Below are 18,162 nucleotides of genomic sequence, written 5' to 3'. Positions count from 1 at the left end.
GTACAGCACAAACTGAGTGCTCCTTTGAATTTTTACCACAAATTGGGCATCCAGTTCACACTGAAAATACTCACAATAAAATATAGATTACCTTGTTAGTTGAACAGAAAAATGGCAACTGGAACTTAATCCAGAGAAGTGTGAGGTTATACGTTTGGGGAAGTCCAACAGGTGGAAAGATATTGAGTGATATGGATGAATAGAATGACCCAAGAGTATACGTGCACAGATTTTTAAAGGTAGTAGTAAAGGTCAATGAGTTGGGTCAAAAGGCATATGAGATGCTTGCGTTTATTAGCGAAAACAGAGAACATAAGGAAGGTTACAATATAATGGCATTAGTTAGATGAGAGCTTAAATATTCCATGTAGCTTTGAGCACTAAATTGTATTACAGAATATGCAGAGGTTTAAATTTATTAAGTACAGTAAATAGGAAGGATCTCATTTAATAAGCAAAGGTGCCATAAACTAAGGAATATGCTAGGAGGATCTGCGACGGGATTAGGAAATAATTTTCATCCAGAAGGTGGTCAAGATCTGGAACTAGTTGTTCAACACATTGGAACAGGGCGTGTATATAAATTCGAACAGACGTGACTGGGAGGGCTTATTAAAACAGATGTAAATTAGTATGTTTCACACAATCATTCAGATTCATCCCTATCAGAAGCCCTGGTGAGGGCACTCTGCTGAGGGCAAGTCAGAAGGATTCAAGTCCGGTTACCAAGAAAGTCACAAAAGGTCCAGATACAATCTCTGGAAGCCATCTCGCAGGTGACGTGGCAATTCTAGACTAAACCTGAGTCAATGAAGGATGCTCGATAATTGTGACAAGACTCGAATGCCAACACCTCATTTAAATTAAAATCAAGCAACATGGGCAACAATGGGGCTTTGCTTTCAGACAAGTTCATTGCGTTGTGTGCTTATTTTGACCATTCAAACATGGAGGAACCTGCAGCCACAGATGATCCTGTGATTTCAGTCTCCAAGGTCGACATGCAAGCAGCCTGTCCAGTAGATCTTGGCCTGAATAGATCCTGAAAAGAGAACCAAATTCCATTATGAAGAAGGCATGGCAGCACCTCTACTTCCTTAGGAGTTTGCAAAGATTTGGCATGACATCTAAAACTTTGACAAACTTCTACAGGTGTGTGGTGGAGAGCATTGACTGCCTGCATCACAGCCTGGTATGAAAGCACCAATGCTTTTGAATGGATATGACCCATTCCATCATGGGTAAAGCCCTCCCCACCATTCAGCACATATGCACAAACCCTTGTTGCGAGAAAGCAGCATCCATCTTTAAGGACCCCCAACACTCAGACCATGCTTTCTTCTCGCTGCTACCATCAAGAAGGTACAGAAGCCTTAGGACTCACACCACCATTACCCCTCAACCATCAGGCTTTTGGACCAGTGATAATAACTTTACTCATCTTCACTTGCTCCATCATTGAAATGTTCCCAGAACGTATGGACTCACTTTCAAAGACTCTTCATCTCATGTTCATGATACTTATTGTTTAATCATTTGTTATTATTATTTCTTTCTTTCTGTATTTACATAGTTTGTTGTCTGTTGCACACTGGTTGAACACCCAAATTCGTGCAGTCTTTCATTGATTCCATTATAGATTTATTGAGTATGTCAATAAAAAAGTGAATCTCAGGGCTGTATTTGATGACAAATACTGACTTTGACAATAAATTTATTTAGAACTTTGAACTTTTTCAAATGACACAGACATGATAGGCATTTGATAAGGTACCCCATGCAAGGCTTATTGAGAAAGTAAACAGGCATGGGATCCAAGGGGTCATTGCTTTGTGGATCTAGAACTGGTTTGCCCCCAGAAGGCAAAGAGTGGTTGTAGATGGGTCATATTCTGCATGGAGGCCGGTGACCAGTGGTGGACTCAGGGATTTGTTCTGGGACCCCTAGTCTTTGTGATTTTTATAAATGACCTGGATGAGGAAGTGGAGGAATGGATTAGTAAATTTGCTGAGGACACAAAGGTTGGGGGAGTGGTGGATAGTGTGAAGGGCTGTCAGAGGTTACAACGGGACATTGATAAGATGCAAAATTGGGCTGAGAAGTGGCAGATGGAGTTCAACCCAGGTAAGTGTGAGGTGGTTCATTTTGGTAGGCCAAATATGATGCAGAATATAGCATTAATGGTAAGACTCTTGGCAGTGTGGAGGATCAGAGGGATCTTGGGGTTCGAGTCAATAGGACACTCAAAGCAGCTGCACAGGTTGACTCTGTGGTTAAGGAGGCATACGGTGCATTGGCCTTCATCAATCGTGGGATTGAGTTTAAGAGCTGAGAGGTAATGTTGCAGCTATATAGGACCCTGGTCAGACCTCACGGAGTACTGTGCTCAATTCTGGTCACTTCACTATAGGAAGGACGTGAAACCATAGAAAGGGTGCAGAGGATATTCACAAGGATGTTGCCTGGATTGGGGAGCATGCCTTATGAGAATAGGTTGAGTGAACTTGGCCTTTTCTCCTTGGAGCGACGGAGGATGAGAGGTGACCTGATAGAGATGCACAAGATAATGAGAGGCATTGGTCATGTGGATAGTCAGAGGCTTTTCCCCAGGGCTGAAATGGCTAGCACAAGAGGGCATAGTTTTAAGGCTCTTGGAAGTAGATACAGAGGAGATGTCAGGGGTAAGTTTTTTTACGCAGAGAGTGGTGAGTGTGTGGAATGGACTGCCAGCAGCAGTGCTGGAGGTGGAAATGATAGGGTCTTTTAAGAGACTCCTGGATGGCTACATGGAGCTCAGAAAAATAGAGGGCTATGGTTAAAGCCTAGGTAGTCCTAAGGTAGGGACATGTTCGGCACAGCTTTGTGGGCCGAAAGGCCTGTATTGTCCTCTTTCTGTCCATAAATTTGCATCGGTTTCATTTTTTCATATTCTTAAAGATGGCTTTTGGAATTCAATGGAGAAGTAAAGCTGAGGAAAGAAAAATATGTTTTTCCTCTTTCAGACCAGCTAACTATTCTGAAAACTTTCTGGTTTTGTTCCTATTGGGTCACTGATATTTCATACAAACAAACTAGGTAGGGAGTATGTATCTTTCATTGCACTGGACCAGTTAAGTGGTATACATCATTAACTGAGTTGAATTGGTTTCACTTGTAGTTTGGCTAGATGATGAGCACATATATAAAATCAAGACCACATAATAAACCAGGTGAGGATTTGACAGAAATAGAAATTTATTTGTCTGTTCAGAACACTCTAATTGATAAACTACCTGTGATTCTCGTAAACAGCGAACAGACCTCAAGATAGATTATCTTGTGACTGTGTAAATCTTAGTTATGGAATTTTCGAGAGTATTGTATCTTTTAACTACATATTATGTTTTCATCCATATCATGTGGATAAAGAGGTGGTATTTTTTCTAACCACATTCATTTCAGAGATACAGAACAGCTTTTGCCATCTGCTCCCTCTAGTGGTTAGATAAACAACGGCTGTGCATGCACAAAAGCACCGGGTAAAAGTGCCTAATTATAAATATTGTTTTTAACCTGTTGGTAGCTCGTATTGTTTGGAATCCAACTGAGGCCTATCAATAAGTCCGGAGATAAAATCTCAGTAGTATGCTGCCTGAGAACCAGTTACTGCTAGATCTTTGCCTTGCCAACGATTTCAGAATTGGGAATGCAAGGATGACTTGAGATGTGCTTGGACATGGAGAGAGCACAAGACATCTTTTGTAGAAGTCATTTAGGTCATCCCAAGTCACATATGTCTGGGTCTTAATCTATCTATATATAAATGTATGCAGCTTGTTTCTGAAGGTGAACTTCATTTAGTTCAACACTAGGCCAACTGACACAGAAATCTCTAGATAAATGTTCAACTTTTTATTGAGTATACATACTGTCATACCAGTATATATCCTCTTCACATTAATAACAGCAAGGAAGGAGATACAAGTGCCTGAAGAACCACACATATTCAATGTTTTAAGAACAACTTCTTCCCCTCTGCCATCAGATTTCTGAATAATCCATGAACGTTACCTCACTAGTGCTCCTTTGATCTATTTATTATTTATCAATCAATCTATCTGCTTATTGATTTATTATTTGTTGTAACTTACAGTAAAGTTTATGTCTTCCACTGTAATGATACCATAAAACAACAAATTTCCCTACATACATCAGTAAAAATAAACCTGATTCTGATTCTATCTTAGCTATCAAATATTTCCCTGGTATAGAATCCTTTTTAAATAATATTTAAAAGGGTAGCTTGGCTATCTTTTAATTTAGTTCTTTTTATATGTGCACTTGAAATATATCCAACTCAAGATTTTCTTACTCTTTACATTGGACTAATCTATTTGAAATTTCCTCTCATTTTATTTTAATATACCTTTCCAATTTTATCTTCTGATATAATGCCCATTGACCTAATATCCTAAAAGAGTTTGAAACAAATTAGTCATTTATAGTTCTGCCATTTGACTGATGATGCCTATGAGTTTTTTTATCTATATATACCTCCAATTCCATCTTATTGATCTTTTTTACATCTCAAATTTCCATACATTTTCATTTATGGTGTTTTATTGAATTTTATTCAGTTTTCTTTTAAATTGAAACTATATGGTTGCATAGATTCTTTTAAAATTGATACAAATGTTTCCTATTGCCATTCCACATTATTTTATAGTTATAGCACTGTTTAATTTCCTTTTTAAAAATAGTTTAATTCCCAATCTTTCAAGTTTTCTCAAGTGTTTTTTTAATCATGTTTTTGTCTTTCTCAATCATTATCTCAAAATGTGTTAGAATTACTATTGTCTACATGGCCCCCCACCACCCACACTCTCCTATTTTGTGTTTCTCTAAAACTCTGATCCATTGCACATTGCTGGTGTTATTGCCGACAATTCATCAGTGAAAATGGTCTGAAATGTCATCCTGAGAACATGTACATACATATGCCATTCTAATTACCATATGTTCCATTGTCTCACAAATTAATTTCAGAGTAATTATAATCTCCTAGCCGGCTGGTGGCCTAGTGGCATCAGTGCTGGACTTTGGGGCGGAAGGTCCCGAGTTCGAATCTAGTTGACTCCCATGCATGCCTTCCGTCTGAGCTGGGTTGAGCATCGAGCTAGCAACTCAACCTCGTAAAAAAGAAATTGCCTGCTACAGAAACATCAACAGCAAAAAAAAAGTTGATGGCCTATGCTCCGTCATAAGTTGAAAGGCAATTTCTCCCTTCTCTTCTATAATCTCCTACTGTTATTTCTTTGTGTTTCTTTAATTTCTTTGTGCATTTCCTCTGCCTTCTTTCCATTGACTGGTGGTCTGCAGGATAGGCAGATTTAGCTTAATTCATAACACATAATAAACGATTATAGAGGCTGGTCGCCTGAAATAAAAGCAGGAAATACTGTAAATATTCAGCAAGTCAGGCAGCACCTTAAACACAAGAAATTCTGCAGATGCTGGAAATCCAAAGCAACACACACAAAATGCTGGAGGAACTCAGCAGGTCAGGCTGCATCCATGGAAATGAATAAACAAAGTTTTGAGCCAAGACCCTGCTTCAGGACTGAAAATAAGAGGGAAGATGCCTCAATAAAATGGTGGTGTAGGGGAAGGAGGATAGCTAGAAGGTGATAGGTGAAGCCAGGTAGGTAGGAAAAGCAAACGGCTGGAGAGGAAGGAACCTGATAGGAGAGGGAAGTGGATCATTGGAGAAGGGGAAGGAGGAGGGGTACCAGGGGGAGGCAATAGGCAGGTGAAAAGAGGTAAGGGGCTAGAGGTGGGGAATAGAAGAAGAGGGGAAGGAGAGGGAGAAAATGCTTTTCCAGGAAAGAGACATTGATATCCATGCCATCAGATATGAGGCTACCCTGATCGTCATCATTGCACAAGAGGAGGCCATGGACTGTCATGTCAGAACGGGAATAGGAATCAGAATTAAAATGTTTGATCACTGAGAAGTTCTAGTTTTGGTAGATGGAACGGAGATGCTCAACAAAGCAGCCCCTCCCCCCCAATCAACAATGTATGGGAAGCCAAACTGAGAGCACCGGACAGAATCAATGATCCCGAAGATTCGCAGGTAAAGTGTTGCCTCACCTGGAAGGAATGTTTGGGCCCCTGAATGGAGGTGAATAGAAAGATGTAGCGCTTTGTCGTTAGTGGGATAAGTGCCGTGAGGGAGATTAGTAAAGAGGGACGAATGGACAAGGCAGTCATGGAGGGAGCAATCCCTGCAGAAAGCCAAGAGTGCAGGGAGGGGAGGTAAAGACATGCTTGGTGATAAGATTCCTTTGGAGATGGCGGAAGTTGTGGAGAATGATGGTTTGGGTGTGGACGCTCATGGAGTGGTAGGTAAAGACAAAAGGAACTCTCTCCCTTTTAAGGAGATGGGAATATGGGGTGAGTGGGTGAGCATGGACGTTCAGGAAATGGAGGAGATGCGGATGCAGGCAGCATCAATGCTGGAGGAAAAGAAACCCTGTTCTTTGAAGAAGGAGGACATCTCTGATATCCTGGACATGAAATCCTCACCCTGGAAATAGATGCAGTGGAGACAGAGGAACTGAGAAAAGAGAATTGCATTTTTACAGGAGACAAGGTGGGAAGAGGCATAGTTAAGAAATCGGTGGAAATCAGTAGGTTTACAAAAGATGTTGATCAACAGTTTTTTTCTGGAGATAGAGACAGCATGATCGAGAAAGGGGAGGGAGGAGTCAGAAATGGAAGTTGAAGTCAAAATATCTTTCACAAACACAGTTGACCTGTTAGTTCCAAGATTTCCTTTTTTAATTTCAGTGTCATTGAGCCTTGATTTTTTACTGCAGAATTTAACCTAAGAATTCAATTTATGTTTATCAATTTGTGTGTCACTTTTTCTCTACAACCATTGTATCATTAAGACTCAGCTCCTCCAGTTTCCTCTCCTACAAAATCTTCTCTAAATGTTTAATTCCATCCATGATGTTTCTATCACCAAGAGTAAATAATTACCTTTATATTTATTTCTTCATCATATATTATTGTCTAGTTCCGCTGTTCTATTATAGATAGCATGTTCCGGAAAAAAGGACATTGCTGTTTAGACACTATTATATTTTTAATAACAGTTCCCATCACTTTAGCTTTAACATGCTTTAACACTTCTAATTATATTTATTCCTTTGTGATCGTTGTCCGCCCTGCAATTTTGCTTGTCTTTAAGTTCTCCTTTCCTGTTTCTTTTATTTTTAGACTTGTTTCCTCTTGTGTAGATCCTTCCTACAGCAAACTGGTGTGAAGGTTTTGCCATCTCCCTGTCAGTTCTTTCTCCCAGATTCCAGTTTAGATGGGGCATATTCCATCACTGCACTTCCTCTCTGTTACAGTCCAAATGCCATTGCCCCACGAAATATAAAGCCTCTTTCCTACAACGGCACTTAAGCAAATTCTATTTCTCACCCGTCTGTCTGTAGGTTGGGCAATGATCCTAGTGTATGATATTTCTTCATCAGGAGTTACATCCTGATTCTGTTTGATCTGATATGCACTAAACTGAGGTAAAGTGAAGCGACAATAGAAGAGGCCATGATTTCCAAGGAAACTCTCTCTTCAGAGCTATCACGCTCGACAGCAGAGTGTGCTATCTTGTCATCTAATTACTAGTCAGCTCTGACCAATCTTGATCAGCCTCCTGTCCCGCGGTAACTAGTCCTCGCCCTCATTAGAGCCACTTCCCTCGTTCTCATAAGTGTCAGAGAGCATCGCTGTGGGAATGGAACATTTTCCCGGATTCTCCTGAGGTCCTGCTCTCCACCTCTAAGACTGTCATATCGCCATCTTCCTAACTTTGAGCTTATCTCGGATGTATATCTGTGCATTGGATAAGCATGCCCAGAAATATATCGTTTTTCTTTTTTTTTTGGAGATTTGGTAAGATAACTCAACAAGTTAGATCAAGAGTGGCTGAAAGCAAAGAATGTTCCTGCACCTCCCTACAATTTCCTGCCTATGTAGGACAGTTTCCCCATTCCAAAGCTCTAACACAATACGTCCTCAAGTAAGGAACATAAAATTCTAAATTAGGAAGTAACACACACAAGATGCTGGTGGAACACAGCAGGCCAGGCAGCATCTATAGGAAGAAGTACAGTCAACGTTCTGGGCCAAGACTCTTCGTCAGGACTAACTGAAAGAAGAGACAGTAAGAGATTTGAAAGTGGGAGGGGGAGGGGGACATCCAAAATGATAGGAGAAGACAGGAGGGGAAGGGATGAAGTTAAGAGCTGGAAAATCAATTGGCAAAAGCAATACAGAGCTGGAGAAGGAAAAGGATCATGGGACGGGAGGCCTAGGGAGAAACAGGGAGGGGTTATTCCTTCAACCTGAGTGTGGCTTCATCTTGACAGTAGAGGAGGCCATGGATTGACAAATCAGAATGGGAATGGGACGTGGAATTAAAATGTGTGACCACTGGGAGATCCTGCTTTCTCTGGCAGACAGAGCGCAGGTGTTCAGTGAAACAGTCTCCCAGTCTGCGTCGGGTCTCACCGATATATAAAAGGCTGCACTGGGAGCACCGGACACAGTATACCACATCAGCCAGCTCACAGGTGAAGTGTCGCCTCACCTGGAAGGACTGTCTGGGGCCCTGAATGATGGTGCTGAGTGAGGAAGTGTAAGGGCAGGTGTAACACTTGTTCCACTTACAAGGATAAGTGCTGGTAAGGAGATCAGTGGGAAGGGATCAGGGGGATGAATGGACAAGGGAGTCACGTAGGGAGCGATCCTTGTGGAAAGCAGAAAGAGTGGGGGGAGGGAAACATGTGCTTGGTAGTGGGATCCAGTTGGAGGTGGCAGAAGTTACAGAGAATTATACGTTGGACCTGGAGGCTGGTGGGGTGGTAGGTGAGGACAAGGGGAACCCTATCCCGAGTGGGGTGGCAGGCGGATGGGGTGAGGACAGATGTGCAGGAAATGGGAGAGATGCGTTTGAGAGCAGAGTTGATGGTGGAAGAAGGGAAGCCCCTTTGTTTAAAAAAGGAAGACATCTCCTCCGTCCTGGAATGAAAAGCCTCATCCTGAGAGCAGATGCGGCAGAGACATTGTGAGAAGGGGATAGTGTTTTTGCAAGATACAGGGTGGAAAGAGGAATAATCCAGGTAGCTGTGAGAGTCTGTAGGTTTATAGTAGATATCAGTAGATAAGCCATCTCCAGAGATGGAGACAGAAAGATCATGAAAGGGGAGGGAGGTGTCGGAAATGGACCAGGTAAATTTGAGGGCAGGGTGGAAGTTGGAGGCAAAGTTAATGAAGTCAATGAGCTCAACATGCGTGCAGGAGGCAGCGCCAATGAAGTCGTCGATGTAGCGAAGAAAAAGTGGGGGATGCATACCCGTATAGGCTTGGAACAGGAGTGTTCCACAAAGCCATCAAAAAGGCAGGCATAGCTGGGAACCATGTGGGTGCCCATGGCTACACCCTTGGTTTGGAGGAAGTGGAAGGAGCCAAAGGAGAAATTATTGACAATAAAAACTAATTCTGCTAGATGGAGGAAAGTGGAGGTAGAGGGGACTTGGTTAGGTCTAGAATCCAAAAATAAGCAGAGAACTTTGAGACCTTCCTGGTGGGGGATGGAGGTATATAGGGACTGGACATCCATGGTGAAAATAAGGTGGTGGGGGCCAGGGAACTTAAAATCATTGAAAAAATTCAGAGTATCAGAAATGTCACAAACATAAGTGGGAAGGGATTGAATAAGGGGGGATAAATCAGTGTTGAGGTATGCAGAAATGAGTTCGGTGGGACAGGAGCAAGCTGAGACAATGGGTCTACCTGGACAGGCAGGTTTGTGGATCTTGTGTAGGAGATAGAAATGGGAAATGTGGGGTGTGGGCACTATGAGGTTGGTGGCAGTGGATAGGAGATCCCCAGAGCTGATAAGGTTGGTGATGGTGTGGGAGACAATGGCCTGGTGCTCCTTAGTGGGGTCATGATCGAGGGGCAAATATGAGGAGGTATCAGTGAGATGTCGCTGTGCCTTGGGAAGGTAGAGGTCAGTATGCCAGACTACAACAGTGCCCCCATTATCAGTGGATTTATTTATTCGCCCACCTTTTTTTCCTCTCTCTTTTTTTTCTCTCTGTCCCTCTCACAATCACTCCTTGCCTGCTCTCCATCTTTCTCTGGTGCTCCCCTCCCCCTTTCTTTCTCCCTAGCAGTCCCGTCCCATGATCCTCTCCCTTCTCCAGCTCTGTATCACTTTTGCCAATCAACTTTCCAGCTCTTAGCTTCATCCCTTCCCCTCCTGTCTTCTCCTATCATTTCGGATCTCCCCCTCCCCCACCCACTTTCAAATCTCTTACTATCTCTTCTTTCAGTTAGTCCTGACGAAGGGTCTCGGCCCGAAACATTGACTGTACTTCTTCTTATAGATGCTGGCTGGCCTGCTGCGTTCCACCAGCATTTTGTGTGTGTTGCTTGAATTTCCAGCATCTGCAGATTTCCTCGTGTTTGCGTTTTTAAATTAGGAAGTGTTGTGTCTGTGCACTGCTACATATCAATTAAATAAAAGCAGGCACGCAGGAGCTGACTTTAAGTGGTTTGTTCACATGCAGCATGAGACAGAGAGAATGTTATGCAGTTTAGAGGGAACCACAACACGAGATCCACACATCAGCCTTCTTTGACATACTGACAGTTGGTCTCTCTCTCTCTCGTTGCAATGTAAATACATCATTGAAAGCCATCTCCCATGTGTGTGTTTTTATTTAATTGATATGTAGTTGTGCACAGACACAACAGAAAGATTGTGTTACATATAACGTTATGGGCAACTTACATCTGCTTCCATGGAAGCAGTGCATGAGAACAGCTGAGTTCTTGATTCTCCAATGGTATATTTCATTAAGAGCTTGAGCAGATTTGCTATGTCACCAAAGACTCTAGCAAATGTCTGCCGACGTACCGTGGAAGGCATTCTGAGTGGTTACGTCACCATCTGGTATGAAGGTGTACTGTACAAGCATCAGGAGAAAGTTGTAAACTCCCCCAGCTCCACCATGAGCACTATCCTCACGACCATCAAAGAGGTGATACCTCATTAAGGACCCTTACCATTACACTGTTTTCATTACTAGAATCAGGGCGAGCCCAAAGATGCACACTCAGCACTTTAGGAATAGCTTCTTCCCCTCCACCACCAGATTTATGAATGGGCCGTGAACATTACTTCACTAAGTTGCTTGCTTTTTGGATTGCTTATTTATTTTTGTTGTATTTCTTATTTTAACTTATTGTAGTTTTTATGTATTGCACTGTACTACTGTTGCGAAACATCAGATTTCACAACATATGTCAGTGATAAGAAAATTGATTCTAATTCTTGATTCAATAGTGAAGAACACAGACATCCATAAAGTGAAATGAGACGTGCTGTCAAGAGGACCCAGCTGATGAAAGCAGCATGTTGATCTACATTGGTGTTTCTCTTTCAAACTGTCCAGAGCTCTTGTAACTTACATAACCATGCTTTTGCTAACGGTTAAATTCATGATTAACACAGAAGAGCAGACTTTTGCTGGGTACTAGTACCAAACATACTCACCAGGTTACATCACACTTATTTTACCCACCGTAAGTTCATAAATCGAACTGAGTAGCAATGTACACAAAATCATTTGGATATTCTGAAAGTGACCTTATACATTTCTAGGGCTTAATATTTCTCATACTGTTGCAATCCTCAAAATGAAAATCCTCTTGGATACCTCTGTGCCATTGGGGTCAGTAATGTACAAGACACTTGGCTCTTTTTATTCTTTTTGTTTAACTGTGAAAGGTGACCTTGCAATAATTTTACACAGACTCTAAGAGCAGTTGGTATTATAGACTAAATCAAGAAGCCATTGAAATATGTTTTAAATTGAATTGGCTGTGCTTCCCACATCTCATTACTGATGTTGTTCAAATCAACAACCTTGCCCCTGCAGTGGTTTCTTACAAATATTCTCTAATGTCTTTCAAAGGAGGAGGTAAAAATAGGCTACAGGGCTTTGCAATTTGAACTGCTTAGCACTGCAGGCTGACATTAATACTATCAGCAACTGTAATAAAACCTATCCCTTCTATTTCCATCATTCTGTGTAATCTGGACAAAAAACTGTTAGTTCATTTAATCTATTCATACAATTTTACCCAATTATTACAAGCTCTAATTTTGCATTAAATATGCCACCCTCTGAAATAACTTGTATAGTAAATGGTCATATACTGCTTTGCCTCTTCTACAACTGTTGTTGCCTTATGTTAAATATATTATCTCAATCACACATCTGTCCTTTTTCCAACTCTACAAATATTTCCCTCGATGCTTCTTGCATTTGGAAGCAATCAAAAGAAGCAGATGAAACTTTTTAAATCATGTTGCTTCAGTTCCAAATAGAGTGATGTTCTTTGAATAAAAATATATTGGATTTGGTTTGCATAGACAATCATAGGATATAAAACATGATGGGCTTAATGAATTTGCCATGTGTCTCATCTTTTGAAACAGAGGATAAATTCCAACTTTATAATTAAAATCATTGGTCCATACAGTTACTTGGAGTAATGGCTCCCCAGATGCATCTCCATGGGCTATGAGTTTTCAATACAGTGAAACAACTGCAGAATATGAATTTGGGTAACCAAAGGGAGATCTTATTTTCTTTTTCTAATTAATTTGTTTTATTTAGATTTACAGTGAATTTTTCTTATTCTAATTGTTATAAATTGCAATGACAGAACATAATAAAAGGTAGTCTTTAATCTCCCAGAGCAGGTTATTTGGCATCAGGTGGCTGAGAAGTTCTGGTAACCTGGTAAAGTCACTTCATGGTCACAGCAAAAAGTTTGTTTTTTATCACAATGTCCTTTCAGTGCTATGCCTGTGGAGAGTAGAGATTTCTGATTAAAGGATTTCAGTGATGCGAGGATGTATTTCACTAAGGTAATACAATAATCATGGGAAGACATAAATTCTAAGTAAACTAAACTAGCAGTATTAGTGTGGAGGATGAATTCATGGAGCACATAAGAGATAGTTTCTAGCTCAGTATGTTAAGAAATTATTAAGAAAATGAGCTATTTTAAAAACTAACAGCATTGAATGAAGAATGGTTAATTGATGATCTGGTAACTAAGGAATGCTAGATCATAATGATGACAATACAATAGAATTTTATATCAAGTGTAATTCAATTTGAAACCAGTGTCTGAGTAAAGGTTCGGTTCAAACATATGTTTTGAATTGACCAGGTTAAGATTGGAAAACAACATGAAAAGGCAAGGTTAATGGGCCAATATCAACTGATCCTAGTACGTAAGGTGGGAGAGAAAATTTCATGAGAATATGGGGAAAATAAAAGGAGATTTGTGTAATGGGGTCTTGCTGGTGGCCATGAATATTGCTGTGCTACTTGACTCCATAATATAGTATTCACTCATACGATACTGGGCAAAAGTCTTAGACACGTATTTATAGCTAGGGTGACTAAGACTTATAAACATGCCATATAACCATATAACCATATAACAATTACAGCACTGAAACAGGCCATCTCGGCCCTTCTAGTCCACGCTGAACACTTACTCTCACCTAATCGCACTGACCCACACTCAGCCCATAACCCTCCATTCCTTTCCTGTCCATATACCTATCCAATTTTTTTTTAAATGACAAAATCGAACCTGCCTCTACCACTTCTACTGGAAGCTCGTTCCACACAGCTACCACTCTCTGAGTAAAGAAGTTCCCTCTCGTGTTACCCTTAAACTTTTGCCCCTTAACTCTCAACTCATGTCCACTTGTTTGAATCTCCCCTACTCTCAATGGAAAAAGCCTATCCACGTCAACTCTATCTATCACCCTCATAATTTTAAATACCTCTATCAAGACCCCCCTCAACTTTATAAACTCCAAAGAATAAAGACCTAACTCGTTCAACCTTTCCCTGTAACTTAGGTGCTGAAACCCAGATAACATTCTAGTAAATCTCTGTACTCTCTCTATTTTGTTGACATCTTTCCTATAATTCAGTGAACAGAACTGTACACAATACTCCAAATTTGGCCTTACCAATGCCTTGTACCATTTTAACATTACATCTCAACTCCTATACTCAGTGCTCTGATTTATAAAGGACAACATACCAAAAGCTTTCTTCACCACCCTATCCACATGAGATTCCACCTTCAGGGAACTATCCACCATTATTCCTAGATCACTCTGTTCTACTGCATTCCTCAATGCCTTACCATTTACCATGTATGTCCTATTTGGATTATTCCTACCAAAATGTAGCACCTCACACTTGTCAGCATTAAACTCCATCTGCCATCATTCAGCCCACTCTTCTAACTGGCCTAAACCTCTCTGCAAACTTTGAAAACCTACTTCATTATCCACAACTCCACCTACCTTAGTATCATCTGCATACTTACTAATCCAATTTACCACTCCATCATCCAGATAATTAATGTATATGATAAACAACATTGGACCCAGTACAGATCCCTGAGGCACACCACTAGTCACCAGCCTCCAACCTGACAAACAGTTACCCACCAATACTCTCTGGCATCTCCCATCCAGCCACTGTTGAATCCATTTTACTACTTCAATATTAATACCTAACGATTGAACCTTCCTAACTAAACTTCCATGCGGAACCTTGTCAAAGGCCTTACTGAAGTCCATATAGACAACATCCACTGCTTTACCCTCATCAACTGTCCTCATAACCTCTTCAAAAAATTCAATAAGATTTGTCAAACATGACCTTACACGCAAAAATCCATGTTGACTGTTCCTAATCGGACCCTGTCTATTCAGATAATTATATATACCATCTCTAAGAATACTTTCCATTAATTTACCCACTACTGATGTCAAACTGACAGGCCTATAATTGCTAGGTTTACTCTTAGAACCCTTTTTAAATAATGGAACCACATGAGCAATACGCCAATCCTCCGGCACCATCCCTGTTTATAATGACATTTGAAATATTTCTTTCAGAGCCCCTGCTATTTCTACACTAACCTCCCTCAAGGTCCTAGGGAATATCCTGTCAGGAATTGGTGATTTATCCAGTTGTATATTCCTTAAAAGCACCAGTACTTCCTCCTCTTTAATTGTCATAATTTTCATAACTTCCCTACTTGTTTCCCTTACCTTACACAATTCAATATCCTTCTCCTTAGTGAATAACAAAGAAAAGAAATTGTTCAAAATCCTCCCCCCCCCCCCCATCTCTTTCGGCTCCACACATAGCTGTCCACTCTGATTCTCTAAGGACCAATTTTATCCTTCACTATCCTTTTGCTATTAATATAACTGTAGAAACCCTCCGGATTTACTTTCATCTTACTTGCCAAAGCAACCTCGTATCTTCTTTTAACTTTTCTAATTTCTTTCTTAAGATTCTTCTTACATTCTTTATCTTCCTCGAGCACCTCATTTAATCCATGCTGCCTATATTTCTTGTAGATCTCTCTTTTTCTTAACCAACTTTCCAATATCCCTTGAAAACCATGGCTCTCTCAAACCTTTAACCTTCCCTTTCAACCTAACAGGAACATAAAGATTCTGTACCCTCAAAATATCACCTTTAAATTACCTCCATTTCTCTATTGCATCCTTCCCATAAAACAAATTTTCCCAATCCACTCCCTCTAAATCCTTTCACATCTCCTCTAAGTTAGCCTTTCTCCAATCAAAAATCTCAGCCCTGGATCCAGTCCTATCCTTCTCCATAATTATATTGAAACTAATACTATAGTGAAACATACTGTAGTAACTTTATGTTCTACACTGTACAGCTGCCACACACAAAAAAAAATCATGACGTATGTGAGTGATGATAAACTCCATTCTGATATGTGCCTCTACTGTAGACTGAGAGTGGGAAGGGGGCAGGGAGAAGAGAATCATGGTTGGGAAAGAATCATGGTTGGGAAAAGGGGAACAGAGAAGGGAGGGAATGGGAGGCACCACAGAGACGCTCTGTAATGATCAATAAACCAGCTGTTTTCAAATCAAATGACCTTGCCTGCTGTCTCAGGGCAGTATCTGCCACCCCCTCCCCCGCCTCCGGCACTCCTTCTCTGTCACCTGTCTCACACCCATCCTGATGCATGTCACCCTTACCGTTCAAACATCCTTTACTCCCAGCAGATTTACAAATGCACTCTCCGCTCCAAGTTGACAAATACAGTCCTGTACAAAGGTCTAGGGCAAACGCGTGTATATACATAGAGCTTGGGTAGCCAAGACTTCTGCAAAGTACTGTAAAGCAAGTAGTTCTAATGGGAAAATGCTTAAAAATAGCTTTATGTCCTCTTCCTCCATTGTTGAGCCTCTCTGCTTAAAATTTTCTTGCATCTGTAAAAAGGCTGGAGCAAGTATTGGCTGGTACTGATCGACTTGTGTCATCTCCTGCTTGATTGGTAGCTGAGTTAATTATAAGTAAGATGTTTGTGCATTTAAATCTCAGTCTGTAAATTTGAACACAAAAGTCTAATTGACGTTCCAGTGCAGTACTGCAGCTGCGCTTTGGAGGTATCATATTTTGGAGAAGATATTCCATCAAGGCTTGGTATCATTGATCAGATCCCACTACTTCGAAGATAAAGGCCAGGGATTTCTCAGGAGTGTTGTCCAATATTTGTGCTTGTCCCCCAACCAGCAAGATTAAGAGTAAAGAGAAAGGGCTTTTCTTTCTCTGTTACCATTCACATCCCTTCAGTACTTTTTGAAATGACTTTTAGGCGAGCGGTTCTTCTTGAAGTGAAGTCACTATGGTAATGTAGAGTTGTGGCAGCCAATTTGCACTCAAAAGCTTCTGATTCAGAGGTGAAAGTACAACCAACTAGTTGAAGCTGACATTTATCACATCCCGTTTGAGAGAGCATGTGGTACAAAAATTGCTGGTTACTTCTAAATCATAGCTATCACTTCACGGTTGTTGAGTACTGATAGAGTCATAGAGCAATACATCATAGAAACAGGACCTTCAGACCATTTTTTTCACGCTGGTCTTGTTTTCTGCCTAGTTCCATCTACCTAAACCCAGACTTTAACCCTAGAAACCTCTCTCATCCAGATAGCTATCCAAAAATCTCTTAGATTTAACAAATGAACCCACATCTACCACTTCCACTGACAGTTTGTTCCACAGTCACAGCACCCTCTGAGCGCAGAAGCCCCCCTCAGATTCCCCTTAAATATTTCAGCTTTTACCTAATAAAAGGTAGCATATCCATGCAAACCGTTCCTTATCTTGCATGGAAGTGATTGCTCAAGAACATCAGAGCACGGATGGGCTTAAAAATAATAGAAGACTGGTACCTCCTAATAACAGTTCCAAATACTATTTAAGGAAAGGAGAATAACAAAGGTATCAGGCTCATGGGAATTGCACCCCTGAAGGTTCTTTTCCAATTTGAAACTCATCCAGATTTAGAAATATCATCACTGAATCTGGAATTCCCCACACAGTTTCAGCATAGGAGTAACACCATCACTGGATAGTCAGAGATGGTCAATAAATATCAGAAAACTAAACCATGCCATAGAGTAGTTAAACCAAAGAGTTAGGTTCCATGCTGTAAATTCTACGCTCAGTGGCCACTTTGTTACGTACACCTGAACACCTACTCGTTAATGCAAAAATCTAATCAGCCAATCACGTGGAAACAGCTCAATGATTAAAAGCATGCAGACATGGTCAAGAGGTTCAGCTGTCGTTCAGAACAAACATCAGAATGGGGAAGAAATGTCACCTAAGTGATTTTTGGTGACAAACAATGATTGTTATTTCAGACAGGGTGGTAGGAGTATTTTAGGAAATGCTAATCTCTTGGGATTTTCACATATAATCTCTAAAGTGTACAGATAATGGTCCAAAAATCCACAAGAAAAAAAGAACAGTTCTTTTGGTGAAAAAAGCCTTGTTAATGAGAGGACAGAGAGAATGGCCAGACTGGTTCAAGATGGCAGGAAGACAAAAATACCCTAACAACCATGTATTGCAACAGTAGAATGCAGAAGTGCATCTCTGAATACATAAGGCATCGAAGCTTGAAGTGGAAGGGCGACAGCAGCAGAAG

General features: G+C 40.8%; 1 long non-coding RNA gene across 1 annotated transcript in view; it reads right to left on the bottom strand.

The window, feature by feature from the left end:
- Positions 1–302: 302 nt before the first annotated feature.
- LOC132396435 (uncharacterized) overlaps positions 303–18,162 on the bottom strand; it is a 56,348-nt gene continuing 38,488 nt past the window's right edge. The window contains exon 3 of the long non-coding RNA XR_009512987.1: positions 303–1,042. This is a non-coding gene — a long non-coding RNA (uncharacterized LOC132396435). The remainder of the gene's footprint in view (positions 1,043–18,162) is intronic.

Source organism: Hypanus sabinus, chromosome 7 (genome assembly GCF_030144855.1).
Source record: "Hypanus sabinus isolate sHypSab1 chromosome 7, sHypSab1.hap1, whole genome shotgun sequence".
NCBI classification, from domain to species: domain Eukaryota; kingdom Metazoa; phylum Chordata; class Chondrichthyes; order Myliobatiformes; family Dasyatidae; genus Hypanus; species Hypanus sabinus.
Note: the sequence above shows the minus strand (reverse complement) of the source record. Positions and strands in the feature narration are given on the sequence as shown.